This window comes from Adiantum capillus-veneris, chromosome 27, assembly GCF_014529385.1.
Source record: "Adiantum capillus-veneris isolate H3 chromosome 27, ASM1452938v2, whole genome shotgun sequence".
NCBI lineage: Eukaryota > Viridiplantae > Streptophyta > Polypodiopsida > Polypodiales > Pteridaceae > Adiantum > Adiantum capillus-veneris.
The window spans coordinates 17,998,938-18,014,510 of NC_140957.1; positions in this window are offsets into that span (position 1 = coordinate 17,998,938).

Genomic DNA, 15,573 nt, shown 5'->3' on the forward strand with positions numbered 1-15,573 from the left:
TGTTTTGGTCTACTTTAAGTCCTGCTTGGTAAGCTTCCAAGGCTGCATTAATAGGCTCAAAAGTTTTGTCAACCAAAATTGATCCTCTAGATTTCACAGTTGTTTCTTTGAGCTCGCTTCCAGTTTCTTTCACCTTTTCTTGGAATAGCTTTTTTGTTTTCTCCTCGATTTCAGCTCGTTGTTTTTGTTTTCTCATCTCATATCTTTTGCTTCTACTTCTTTTGATCCTTTGAGAGGAAATTTTTGTATTCTCCGTATTATCAGAGGAGTTGTGTTTCTTTTTCTTAGCCTGGGCTCTAGTGATTACCTTGATTGGAACAATCGGTTCACTCTCAGACGAGCTACTAGGTATCACTTGACTACATTTACTACTGTTTTATCCTTGTTTAAAGGATTTTTAGGACAATCTTCTAGGAAGTTTCCTCCCTTTTTGGAACATTGTATGCAATAAGCTTCAACTGGCTTGAGGTTTTTGTCAGGCTCTGGGCATTCATTTTTCCACTGATCATCTGCACCATAGTTATGACAATTTCTTGTTCTTCTCTTAATCATGGGTCTTACCATAGGAGGTCTGACACCTTGATTAGCTATGTAATACATTGGTGTGAGCTCTGGTGGAGCATAAGTCACAGGTTCTTCCATTGGTAATGGATGTGAATTATATCACTCTCCTTCTACCATTACTGTAGATGGACTAGGGCTCAACATAAGGTGTAACAGGCACTAGTGCTTGTTCATCTATGACTCCCTCTTGATGCATGTACTTTACCGGCACTGCATTATGTTCTTGATAGGGAGGTTGTTGACTCAACATGGGTTGAGGTCTTTCCATACCCATCGGTGGTCTTTGAGCTTGGTCCATATTAGGTTGATATCTGTACATGGGTTGTCCTTCTAGCCTTATAGGCACATATTGAACATTTCCATCATACTTTGGTCAAAAGAAGCACTTGTTGGTCTCATGGTTGGTCCATTTACCCTCAATTGCACACCATTTTTATGTCCTGATTGGTTGTCCCTGTTGAGGTATCCCTTGTCCTGGTCCCCTCATAGGTGCTTTTTGCATGTTGTTCATCATGTCATTCATCCTTTTGAGCATGTCTTTTATGGCTGAAAGCGGTGCTTCAGTAGCCGTTCCTACTTGTGCTGGTTTGGTGGATGTTGTTTTCTCACTTTGGTTATCCTTAGGGACATCTTCTGCGTTGAAAATATCACAATTGTCTCCTAAGTCGATAGCATGTAACACACAGTCTTCTAGGGTTGTATGGTTCTTGCTATACAGTATAGCATGAAGTTCTTTGTTTAGCAGTTTCTCTAGAAACAAAGATACTAGCCGTTCTTTTGCAGGTGTTTCTAGATTTGGGCAATTGGCAATGGGCTACCGTATTGTGTTTGATCCCTATTTTGGAACAAGCAGCTACAAACCCCTGAGCTAATGTGTTCCAAGTCCATGATTGACCTTGGTGGAATGTTCTAGAACCATGTCAATGATTTTCCTTCTAATGTCATTCCAAACCCCTCGAATTGAGTATAGAAATATAATATACATTCTGCTCTTAGCACTTGCTTACAGCTTGCTAAGTGGTTGTATGGATCCCCTGATCCATTGTATTTTCTGACCCATTTTTGAAAATCAGCTGGTCTGACGCGTCGATTTGGTTCAACTCCCGGTCTCTTGGTAGTGGGTCCTGTTTCGAGTCCTTCAAACCAGTCTGTTGAAAATAGTGACTCATGTAGCCCTGGACTGACCTTAATCTCACCCGGTTTTCTGCATGATGAGGTGGTTTCTGATTTTTTAACACTACTCTCAGAAGATCTCTCACGGTGTTCGTCTCTTGGAATAGTTTTTGGTCGATAACTCAGAATTTTCAAGAGAGAGAGAGAGAGAGAGAGAGAGAGAGAGAGAGAGAGAGAGAGAGAGAGAGAGAGAGAGAGAGAGAGAGAGAGAGAGAGAGAGAGAGAGAGAGAGAGAGAGAGAGCGCACACAATCAAATCTTACAGTCAAAAAACCAGGTGGTGGAGCTGCATGTGGCCATAGATTGCCCAGGATGTGAGCGCAAAATCAAAAGATCATTATACAACATGGAAGGTACTTAGAGAGCTAGAGTTTTTACAAAATGGAGCAAAATTTTCCAAAACGGAGAATCGTACAAGAATCCGAACTATCTCTTTCTTTTTTGACGTAGAACTTGAAGGTGCTTGTAGCTTTGGAATGTTCAAAGGCTAGTAGCAACAGAATGCGTTCTTCTTCTATTCAACTTGAGTGATGGAAGAGGCAAGTCGATAACTTAGAATTTTCAATCGAAAGAGAGAGAGAGAGAGAGAGAGAGAGAGAGAGAGAGAGAGAGAGAGAGAGAGAGAGAGAGAGAGAGAGCACAATCAAATCTTGCAGTCAGAAAACCATGTGGTGGAGATGCATGTGGCCATGGATTGCCCAAGATGTGAGCACAAAATCAAAAGAGCGTTATACAACATGGAAGGTACTTAGAGAGCCAGAGTTTTTACAAAATGGAGAAAAATTATTCAAATACAATATTTATGGCTTTAAGAGATCTCTCTCTCATCCTCGCATAGCTCAGCATAACTTCCTATATCTATATAGAGCTCTCCGTTTAAACAGATGTCCTCCGTTTCATTTCATAGATCCTCTGCATGCACCCCATAGAGAGTAGCAGCTTGATGTTCGTCTGGCACCACCTCAACGGCTTCTGACTGAGAATCTTCTCCGATCTTCTCCATTGATGCCGCTGTGATTGGCACATGGTATCCTTCATACGTTCGCGCACTATGAGGGGCTACCTCTAAGATGTACCACCAATTTGATGCAGACTTTGTAGGATGAAATATCACCTGCCAGAGCCACATAACTTACATGAGAGCTTCCAAGCACATAAATTCTAAAATAGGATGTTAACTATTTACATACTTACTTGTTCACAATGCTCAGGTAGTATGAAAGTGTCTCTTAGGTTAGTCCATCTCTTAGTTGAATCCACCTCAAGAAAACCAGACTCTCCTCTACGCACAGTAGCGTTGCCACCCTCCATGATTATCTTGAACCATTGCACATCGAACAAGTCGACAAAAAATCCTGTATAATCGATCCTCAAAATCTCTTGTAGCGTACCGAAGTAAGTGAGTTTCGCCACCACAGGATTTGCATCAGAGGAATGTCGTCGACTAGACTGTTTAAATTTTGCCATGATTCCACAATCTTGAGTAAAACGCTTTTTGTCGATCCGTTCCACCCGAAAATGTAGACCTTTACACCATGCTACTGTGTATGACTTATACTACAACCAACAAACATTATGAGTGGCCGTTCAAACATCTAGAAAGTTACTAGTCGTACATTGCAAACTTACCTTGGTCGCACAACCCCGAGAGTACTCCCACTCTTCCTCAGTCACTTCTTCACCGCACTGTTGTGCGCTTTTCAATTGGTTGTTCAACCATCTTAAGCTCATGAATGTTGGTAGGCTCTCCAAAGTCGTCCAATAGTGCATTGGTGGTCGTCTTCCTTGTCTCCACTCGATTCGTGTCGTTTGTCGCTCTTGCTTTGCATCCTCATATTGTGAGATCCACTTTTGCATCACTGGATTGTGAAGCATGAAAAATCGGTTGATTTTAGCCTCTAGATCTTCCATCATCTTCTTCTCAACACCGAGATTGCACATGACAATCCCAGATATGCGCTCATCATCTATGGTTCGCCATAGCGTATCCCGGGCTTTATCAAATCTGTCTAGCCACTCTCCAATGTACACTAGGGACTCTCATACCAGCCAACCTTCTACCATGCTACCCTCCGGACGTGCCTTCTGACGCACATATCCGTTGAGAGTTTTCATGAAACATTCTAAAAAGAACATCCATCTGGAATGTACTGTGCCAGCTATTTCCACCTCATCAAGTATGTGAACAAGAAGATGCACCTGAATGGTTAGCATGGTAGTAGGAAAATGTTTTTCAAACATGCACACAACCTCCGCAATTTAGTTTGGAGAATGGTATGGAGTCTACGTTGATCTCCTTTTGTGAGATCCATTGCACCAACTTTTCAAGTTTGTAGATTGTGTTACGGATGTCAAGAGACAAACATCCCTCAATGGAAACCAGTAAAATAAACTGCAAAACACATGCAGCAATGATATTAAAGTCCACACATGAATTTGTTACACAATTTTCACTATGATATATTCCACTATGAACATACCTTACACATTTTATGCCAGTCGTGTGACTTCAAACCGGTAAGCTTTCCTTCTTTAATAAAACCCGTTCGGAGCGAGTGCATTACGCCAGTGGGGGTCCGCAAAGATCGAATGGTCTCTTTTACTTTGCATTCTTGGGCTCGTGTGAAAATCCATGGTGCTTTAGGGAAATTTATCGATCCATCGGACGCTGTTTGCGGCCAATATTGCTCCATACAATCCACATTTCTAAGGTCAACTCTGGCTCCCAAAGTATCTTTCTTGCCGGTCAGATGGTCCCATAGTAGATTACCCACATTCTTGAATATGTGCATTGGATCGAGCAAGTGATTGATCATGAGTCGGGGCCAGTATGGTAACTCATACCATAGAGATAGTCTCTTCATCCCTAGGGGCAATCCGTCATCACACATCTCCTTATGCTCTAACCATGCTTGTGCAGACATCCTCGGTGGCTCTCTTCCCAAAAAGCCATCGCGTAACACATGATTCTCTAGAAGATATGCTTGATGACCTTCATAGATTTGCTTCTTCAATGAGGGCTCCCTACGTGCATTCAGTCTAGGTCCACATGTGACACATACTCTGTATCTGCTTGTTTGGAGCCCTGCATGTATACACATGATAATAGATCAGCTTGAGAAAAACCACAATTTACAGTCTCTGAGTGAGGAGTGTAAATAGATCACCTGAGAATTCTGTTAGTCCGGGATAGTCATGCATGGTCCACATTAGAATGCCTCTGATCACAGCATTCCGTCGACCTGTGTGTCGGCTCATATCCACCACTTCTATGCCAATCCACAATTGTTGTAGCTCTTCCAATAGTGGACGAAGATACACATCCATATTCTTCACTTTATATCACCCCGGCACAATCAAGCTTAGCCGTAGGTGCCCCTTCTTTGTAGTCAACCACAGGGGAATGTTGTAGTTGATGATGACAACGGGCCATACACTGTAAGATGTTGATCTTTGACCAAATGGATTTATGCCATCCATAGCTAGGCCTAAGCGCAAATTTTGAGCTTCCCTGGAAAAATCCAACCATGTTCCATCTATATGTTTACAGGCTGCACAATCTGCAGGAATCCATATCCGAAGATTTATTCTCCTCATGCCATGATGCTGGGGCGGCCATGTACTTACATTCGAAGAAATGCTTGATGCGAGGAAGCAGAGGAAAATGTCACAAAACCTTTTGCAAAATTTTTGTTTTGTGGAGATCTACTCGATATCTCTCGGAATCACATTTCGGACACTTCTCCATGTCTATGTATTCCCCTCTGAAAAGAATGCAGTCATTAGGACAAGCGTGGATCAAATTGTAATCCATCCCCAAGTTTCACAAAATCTTTCTTGCTTCCTCTCAAGGATCTAACATCAAATTATCAGCTGGTAGTATGTGTTCTTTGAGCAATCTACACAACATAAAAATACGGTACAATTGTGTAAAAATCTATCAGATCATTATACATTTAGAGTTTTATTAAAGTAAACTATTTGTAATAGATCACCTGAAAAGCGCTGTGATGCTATTGTCACTCCATCCAAACTTTGCGTGCATGTTGAGAAGAACCAGGAGTGCTTTCAATCTAGACACACGTGCTCCATTATACAATGGCGTATTGGCTTTACTTTTCACATCATCATAGATAAGCCTTTCTGAATCCATGATTGTCTTGATCATTTCATCAATCTCGGGCTCAAACATTGCCTCGTTGGGAATGTGGTTTGCATGTTCATCCCTCGAGCTGTCAGAGGCTACATCTTGTGGCCTCACATATGCTGCTTGACCAAAGCGCCTGCGAAAACTTCTATTGGGTTGCAAGATTGCTACCTGTTGGCCAGCGTCAGAGTCCGACGAGTTATAATTGGCAACAAATCGATCTATAATAGATGGATCGAACTCGCCAAATTTACGAATGTGCTGCAAAGAAACGCGTCTTGTCGGTCCCGCACAACATGCTTGCAATGATTACAAGGACATAAGATCCTCGTTGAGAGATATGTGTTTCGGTTGGACGGTCCCACATCCTCGTCACTACTCATAATGAGGGTAAAAATCTTATAACCTGGACAACAAATTTAATCTTCTATTGGCATTCTTCGTCTTTTATCTCTCTCTCTCTCTCTCTCTCTCTCTCTCTCTCTCTTTGTTCACACTGTAAACTACCTCACATTCTCTAGTCATGTCCAATCCCCGCACACCTTGGTCTAAGGTGCACGTAGATTAGAACCACCGGGTTATAATCTCGTCTTTATTGGTCAATGCCTATATTTGTGGATACAAGAAATCTACACACCCACGTCTATATGATACTGCATGTAGTGGACAAAACCCCTTTGCCTCTTCTCTAGCTGTAGTATTTCACAGCATCTTAACATCTTTTCAGAGTAGATCTTTTCACCATTCGTCTAACTCTAATCTGAGAAGCCGTTTGAACTCTCCTTAGAGCTTGGGAGCAGCTCTCCATAAGTGCCCTCTTCTTGGCGCATGCTGCTTCGACTTCTCTTTTGCCCCCTGCTTGCTGATATTTCATTCTTTCCCCAGGCGATGCAAACACGAAAAATTAGCCATAGTGTTGTGTGTGTGTGTGTGTGTGTGTGTGTGTGAGAGAGAGAGAGAGAGAGAGAGAGAGAGAGAGAGGGACTCACCATTTCTGACAAGCGTCGACGGCTCTCTGAGTTGCGCCTACACGAAAATCTAAATCTAACCTTATCTTAAACGATAAAAAGAAGAAAATGGTATAACCTTTCTATCACCCAAGTGTGGTAGATTGGTTATGCCATTTCCTTCTTCAATAACAGGTAAATAACGTAAATAAACCTAAATCTAATCTAATATAACATAAATCTAAATCTAACGTAAATAAACCTAAATAAACCTAAATCTAATCTAATATAATGTAAATCTAAATCTAACGTAAATAACCTAAATCTAATCAAACGTAAATATAACTAAAAATAAACCTAAATCTAATCTAATTTAACTTAAATAAACCTAAATCTAATTTAACGTAGGTTTACATCTAGCCTAATTTTTAACGTCTTTTGGGATAGTTTCCTATGACATTAAAACTCTCTTCTTCTTGTGTGTGTGTGTGTGCGCCAATAAAAAGAGAAAAATAGTATAACCTTTCTATCACCCAAGTGTGGTAGATTGGTTATGCCATTTCCCTCTTGAATAACAGGTCTTGAGTTCAACTCCTCGTCGGCTAGATCTTTAGGTCTTTTTAATTAGTTTCCTACGACGTTAAATTAAATTCTCTTCTTCTCAGGTGTGTGTGTGTGGGTGTGTGTGCACGCCAATAAAAAAAGGAGGAAAATGGTATAACTTTTCTATCACCGAAGTGTGATAGATTGGTTATGCCATTTCCTTCATGAATAACAGGTCTTGAGTTCAACTCTTGTCGACCAGATCTTTAAGGTCTCTTGGGATAGTTTCCTACGATGTTAAGACTCTCTTCTTCTTCTCTCTCTCTCTCTATTTGTTTTATATCTTTCTCTTTCTCTCTCTCTCTCTCTCTCTCTCTCTCTCTCTCTCTCTTTTCCTCTCTCAATGTGTGTGTGCATTCTTTGTTTATGCATGTGTGTGTGCGTTTTTGGTTTATGCATGCTCTCTCTCTTTTCCTCTCTCAATGTATGTGTGCATTTTTTGTTTATGCATGTGTGTGCGTTTTTGGTTTATGCATGCTCTCTCTCTCTCTTTTCCTCTCTCAATGTGCGTGTGCATTCTTTGTTTATGCATGTGTGTGTGTATTTTGTGTTTATGCTTGTGCTCTCTCTCTCTCTCTCTCTCTCAAAAACACGATGTGTGTGTGTGAGAGAGAGAGAGAGAGAGAGAGAGAGAGAGAGAGAGAGAGAGAGAGAGAGAGAGAGAGGGAAAGAGGGGAAGGAACATGAGAGTGAGGAGAGGGAAGGAGCATACCTGGCTCTCCTTTCTCTTCTGGTGGTGTGTGTGTGTGTGTGTAGAAGAAAGAGAGAGAGAGGGAGAGCGTGCGTTACCTTGCTTGTTTGAGCGCGCGCCGACAACTCAGATCTGAGATCTGAGTTTTCGAATGCTCTCGGTTATTTTTTTAATCCCTGATGGCGTCGCTATAGGCGTCGCTATGAGCATCGCTAAGTTACTTGTAATTTAGTGACGCCCATAGCAACACCGTGGTTTTTCACATTTGAGCGTCGCACTCTGAGCGTCGCTACTATTAAGTACCTCTTGTAGTGACACACTTTAGTTTTTACCCAGTTTTTTGCTAGTTTAGTGATCCAAATCTCTTGGGCCTTTACAAAAATTGTTTGTACACATGCAATGAGTCAATGGTATGAACCTTGGTCAATTTAGAGTAGAAAGTTAATAATCACGATTATTAACTTCAGGCTTGAAATGAAGACTTTTTTGCAATTTTTTCAAAAAGAGCCCTTATATGAGCTGTTTAAGCCTATGAATCAAGTCAAAACTTAATTTGGCCTAAAATGTCAAGAAAAAGTAAATAATCTAAGCTTTTTCCAATTCTTGAATTTTCTTTACCTCGAAGTGTCTTTGAGCTTACCAATTGGTTCAGACAACTCTTAGGCTTACTCTCCAGTCGCATTGAGTGGTTTCGAGTCTTTTTGAGCTATTTCTAGCCGTAGACTTGAAATTCTGCAACTTCCAATAACAACTCACACTTGATTCTTTTAAAGAGAGCAATGTTCTGAAATCCACCCCGGATCCTACTTACCCTACTCCTAAATTCTCATGCAATGGGGTTGTGGAAAGTATCCACAAACACTCATTTTCTTGTCTTTTATGTTTTTCTGAGCACTGATGTTAGGACTTCTCTCGTCAACCAATCATTCTCAAAATCCTAGTGTAATTCTACAATCCTAACAATCCTAAAGGCACTCAGTAAGTACAATTAATTCCAAGCTACCTCTACACAACAAAAGACGACAATCTTAAGCTTTGCAATTTCTAAAAGAAAGTTTTGAACTCTAGGTGAACCAAGAGAAAGTTAATGGATAACTTCACAAGACGCTCGTGTTTTTTCCTAGTTTAGGTCTCTTCGATCCCCGGCAGCGGTGCCAAATGTGGGACGCATGTCTAACCTCACCATCCTATCTTATTGCAGTATTAGCAAGAACCATGATTAATTTGTCAAACCATGAGACAGAGCTGACTCGACTAGTGCATAGAGGCTACAAGAGGGTGTCAATCTCTTGGAAAACAACTAACAACTCGTATCTAACTCACGCTACACTCAAGTGACTGAAATCACCAAAAGACAATCTCTCATCGGCAAACCAATCACAATTGTTACAGCATCAAATAACATCCAAACATAACCAAACTTCTAAGAAAAGTTTATAAGACCTAAGCACACATGGTTATGGTCTCAAACCCCACTTTAGGTCAAGTTCCAAAATCGCAATTATTAAGAGCAGTGGATTTTTGACCTAGTTGTTTTCGACCCAGAATGCATCTAAATGCTTAGCAATGATGCCCCAATACCCCGTCTATCCTTAGTTTTTTATTTGAAAGTGTAAATTCCTAGTTATGATGAAATTAGGCCGCGGGTCGACGCCGCCAAAAGCTACGAAATACTATGAACTACTTACGTCAATCCGTAGAGCTCTTACCTGCGGTTGCCAGAATCGTACAAACTTGGTGTTGGATGGAATCCCTCGCTATTTCTAACACGTTGACGGTGTTGATTTTGCAATGGACCTTTCGTAGGGCGTGTAGGGAAGAGAAGAAATCACACTGCCTCTCTCACTCTCTCTCTCAAACACAACAAACAGTAAACTACCGATTTAATTAATTCAAAAGTTGGGCTTAGGGTTACAAAATTTAACTTATATACAATTCGTCCCTAGAGGCTTGTTCCCACAAAGTCTATTGGCTACTCAAATATTATAGAAAATGTCATTCCGCTTCAAAAATAATGATGCAACAAGTTGAAGAAACTTCTTCAGTGTTCCGCTGTCAACAATCATTCCAAGGAAGGAAAAAAGAATCATATGCATATGCTTATTCCACAAAAAGTAGATACATCCTAGAGTTTCAATCCATGAAGTTGATTTGTGGTCATTAAGGGGTGGGTTGCAATTGCATGAAGTATTGGAATCACAAGATATCCTTGCTATACAAATCTTCCTGAAGACCATGGGCAAACAAGGTTGGAATTCAAAATACAAGCAACATCACTATCATCAATCAATGACATTTTGTAACTTAAGCCCAAATCCAAGCTGTGCCATAGTTTGAGAGATATAGTCTCAAAGCATAGAATCACAAACTTTATCTATGCCAATTTGCAACAAGAGAAAATATTGATTTGTATATGTGGTATATTCTACACCAAAGTGAACATTAAGCCACATTATCATTGATATGAGGATGAGGAATAAAACCATGTTGAGCTTAATTCATGCCTAAATGAATAGCGGATTACGGGTGGCTGATGGGATTGTGCTAGCTCGGGTGGATGAAAGAGAAACATCGTGCACACAAGTGAGTGAGTGCTGGCTAGAGTATCACTCAAGAGAATTAGGTTCCAAGAATAATTAACTTGGACTCATAAACACGATCTTGAGTATTTGCTAAGCCATCACAAGCTCACTATTAGCACCAAGCTAACTCGGATACCATTTTTCGGAGCTCTCATTGTAAATTCATTTATTATTTTGATGAATCAAGAACATTGTAACTCTATAAAAGCCAATTTTTGTAAGTCATTTTCAAGTTTTGGATCATAAAATACACAGCGTGAGCTAACGGTGCTCACTTTCTCCTTCTCGCGCTTCCTACTTCCTCCCCGATTGTCACATTGCAGTCATGTCTGTTGCGTTGCAACCAGAGGTAAGAGCTCTACGCATTGACGTAAGCATTTCATGGTATTTCATAGCTTTTGGTGTCATCGACCTGCGGTCTAATTTCATTATAAGTAAAAATTTACACTTCAAAATAAAAATTTAAGCATAGGTGTGGTATTGGGACATCATTGCTAAGCATTTAGTTGCATTTTGGATCGAAAACCACTAGGTCAAAAATCCAGTGCTGTTAATAATCGTGATTTTTGCACTTGACCTAAAGTGAGATTTGAGATCATAAGCATGTGTGTTTAGGTGCTATAAACATGTCCTAGAAGTTTCGTTACATTTTGATGCCATTTGATGCTGTAATGGATGTGATTTGTTTGCCAATGAGCGATTGGCTTTTGGTGATTTCAGTCACTTGAGTGTAGCTTGAGTTAGATGCAAATTGTTTGTTGTTTTTCAAGAGATTGACAACCTCTTGTAGCCTCTATGCACTAGTTGAGTTAGCTTCGCCCCATGGATTGACAATATAATCGTGGTTCTTACTACATCTGCAATAAGATAGGAGTGAGGTTAGACACACGTCCCACATTTGGCGCCGCTGACGGGGATTGCAGAGACCTAAACTAGAGATAAACATGAGCGTCTTGTGAAAATTATCCTTTAACTTCCTCTAGGATCTCCTAGAGTAGAAACTTTATTTTTAAAACCGCATAGCTTAAGATTCTCATCTTTTGCTGTGTAGAGATAGCTTGGAAGTAATCATAATTGCTGAGTGCCTTTAAAATTGTAGGATTGTAGAATTAGATTAGGATTTTGAGAATGATTGATGGACGAGGCAAGTCTTAAGATCAAGGCTCAGAAACCATAAAAAACAAGAAAATGAGTGCTTGTGGACACTTTTCACAATCCCACTGCAGTAGGACCTAGGAGTAGGGTAAGTAGAATCCATGGTGGATTTCAGAACATTGCTCTCTCTGAAATAATCAATTGTGAGTTGTAATTTGAAGTTGCAGAATTTCAGGTCTACGGCCAGAAATAGCATGAAAAGACTGCCAAGTAGTCAATTCGACTGGAGAGTATGCTTAAAAGTTGTATGAACCAGTGGATAAGCTCAAGGACACATTGAGGTAAAAATTTCAAGAGTTTGCAAAAACTCAGATTATTTACTTTTTCTTGACATTTTAGACCAAATTAAGTTTTGACTTGACTCAGAGGCTTAAAATAGCTCATGAAAAGACTGCCCAATGAAAAAGTTAAAAAAAGTGTTCATTTTAGGCTTAAAGTAAATAATCGTGATTATTTACTTTCTGCTCAAAATTGACCAAGGTTGAGACCAGAGACTCTATGCATATGTACAAACAACTTTTGTAAAGGACCATAGAATTTGGATCACCAAATTGACCAAAAACTGGGTAAAAACTAAAGTCTGTACGGACTGTCATCTAGGAGCACTCGCCCTAGATCAGAACACATGGATTGTGTTTGCACAACCATCTCCTCGAGCCACAAGGTCCACAAAAAGAGCTTACAAATCCGTTGAAGAATCTGCCGAGAGCTCTCTTGAAGCACATAGCAGCGAAAGCTTAGACAACGAGGAAAGAAGAGCTTGGATTGAAGAGATGAATAGAAAAGCAGTGGCTACACATCAAGAGGTGCCTCAACAGAAAAAGGCAGGATTTGCAAGGGAGAAGCACACCTATGAAAGAAGCCGCCAAGATGCAGGAGAAGGCCCCGAAAAGTGGATTCCTAAAGAAATAAAGGGACCTAGAACAAAGCACCCTGTAAGGAAAGAGGCAGAGGACCCCACTGGATTTTTGGAATGCATGTACGCTGAAGTAGAAGCATTAAATCTAAACGAATCTCCAGAAACTAAGAGAAAAGCTAAGGAAGATGCGGCCGCGCAAGAAAGACAAGTTGAAGCAACACAACAAAGTGAAGCCCAGCACGAATACGGTGAGATGTCTCTCAGACCATCATCACCTGCTACGGAACAACAAGACCACCCCATGCCAAGCACTCCCCGATCACCAATAGTTAGACCCACTAAGGGCGAGAAAAAAAAAAAAAGAGAACCAAAACCGCAAAGAACAGCAAGTCCTGAACCACAGGAGGCAACAAGTTTTGAGCAACCAAAGGCACAAGAAACAGAGGCGACACCGTCTACAACCACCCAGCAGGAAACGATCGAGGCATCCACAAAGCCTCAAGAAGACAAAGCAGTAGAGGCAACCACACAACCACATACAGAGGTAGAAGCCTTGCTGCAGCCAGTAACTACCACAGTCCCATCCAAGGAGCCACAAGAGAGTGCTGAATCATCTAGGCAGCTCACAAAAAATGAAGACTGGTAGAAAAATGATGAAGTAATTCTCTAAGTAAGTGAATATGCAAAGCAGATATAGGAAATGACAAAGAAAATGCGATTAGCAACACATTAGGAAATTTTGGAGGTCATTTGGAGGGCCTTATTGAAGAGAGAGAAAAGAAGGTGCAACCAATGAGCAGAAACCTTACGTAAGGTAGAAATGCATGGAAAATAACACAAAAATGAAAGAAAATTTTTTAAAATATTGAGTTTTGTCCCATTTTCGTAAGGTAACTTCCTCGTCTCGCAAAGTAGGGCCCACTGCTAGTAGCCGTCAAGTTGCTGACACCTGACTACTGATTGATAGCTAAATCTCTCCCTTCATTAAAAGATATCCCCACTACTTTTATGAAAGGCTTTCAAAACTCATTCTCCCTCCATTATACCTATGGCTTTGTCTTCGTTTTCACTCACTCTGATGTGATTGCTAATGGTGGGGATGTGTCCATGGTGCATAATCCACGCTGCAATTGTAAGTTAATTATTTATCACTCCTCTAGAAATATTATCTTATATTTCAGATGTGAATGTGTTTTTTCTTCTCTTATTACAGGTATATAATTAGGTTATATAGATGTTTGTATTTATTTCTATTCTCTTACATTCACAGATGTTTATCCTTCCTCATATGAGGAATGGGAGCCACTGGAGTGCATTATAGGTCTCATCTCTGTGACCCATGCTCATATTGGGGTCTTGCAATATGCTGGCAGAACTAGCAAAAGCCTGGCAGATGAGAATATTTTCTTCTATGGCCATTTCTACCAACTCAATCAAAGGAATCAGAGAGGAGTGTTGGTGAAGGTTCCACTACCAACCAACTGGAACTCCGTGGATTGGCCCGTTCCCGACACAACAATGAGTGAGGCATTGAGGAGCAGGCTCTATAGGGATATTTAGAGGTCTCTCCGAAACTTTGTACCCACTAAATCGGTGAAACTTGCAAATTTCTGTCATGTTGGTCTCTTTGTTGAGTTATTTTATACCTACAAAGTACATGTTGCTAAAACTATGCCGCTCTGCAAATCATTTGATTCCCTCTTGTGTGATAAGCTTCTTGATCGAGGGTGGTATGTGAAAGAAACATATGCCATATGTTGCGAGATTACTCTTGACAATTTCATTGTCAAGTATACGCTTGCGACATAGACATTAATAATCTCCTTTTGGTACAAGCGTTCTCACATAGTTGACGGTTGCTATGTGCCTATGGATCAAGAGGCAGCAAGTTTGGCAAACAATGGTGTCATAGACGTGGAAGTGGTGGAGAAAGACCTATATCTTATGATAGTTATTACAATAAGGCAACAATGCAATCTTTTGCAACTTCGACGTAACATAGTGGAGGAGACTGCCGACATTGACTCCATAAACTTTTATTTCTTGCTGGGCGGACAAAGAGTAATGAAACAAAGGGAGAAGCATTTTGTGTGTGGAGATCTTTTTGGCCGTATTCAAATTGTGCCCATGTAATCTAGCTTGAATGGCTTCAATGAAATATAACTTTCTTGACTAGTTTAATCTTAATATCAAGTCTCTCTCTCTCTCTCTCTCTCTCTCTCTCTCTCTCTCTCTGAGTATTCAAAACACATAGACAGGTAGACAGTATCAATTTAAGGTATAAACAATGAATTACTAAGTACATTTGTAAGTACAAATTCCAACGTGCTTAATGGGCCTAAGTACATTGGTTGCAGCTATGGGACCAAAATGTCCTCTAGGTAAAAATTGTAAAGATGCCCTTCAAATGAAGGTGGGAAAATAGTAGTGTCGGGTGGATTAAGTAAACACTTATGTGTTGTTTCATCAATCAACAAAGCATTGAGAGCATCATAAGGCACATTGATCTGTTCAAAGTGCTTGTAGAAAAGTGGTACATTAGCTTTAGTCCGGTGGAAATGTTCCGCAATGGTATTACAATTTCTTTGACTATACACAAAATAAAAATCCGATCTCCAAATTTTAGCCAAATTGCAAACTATGGTAACAAGGGGATTCAGGTTGTGGGCCTACATTGAACACTAGATAGCAACTCTAAACCGTGGAATCAAAAAAATTTAAAAATTCCTTTGTGCTTGGTCGAATTGCTACTCTGAGATTTCCCAAGCGGAAACTACGTAAATCGGAGAGCTCTGTATGTACATTGTACGGCTGTCGTAGCAGCAACAATCCATTGAGATCCAAGATAGTTAG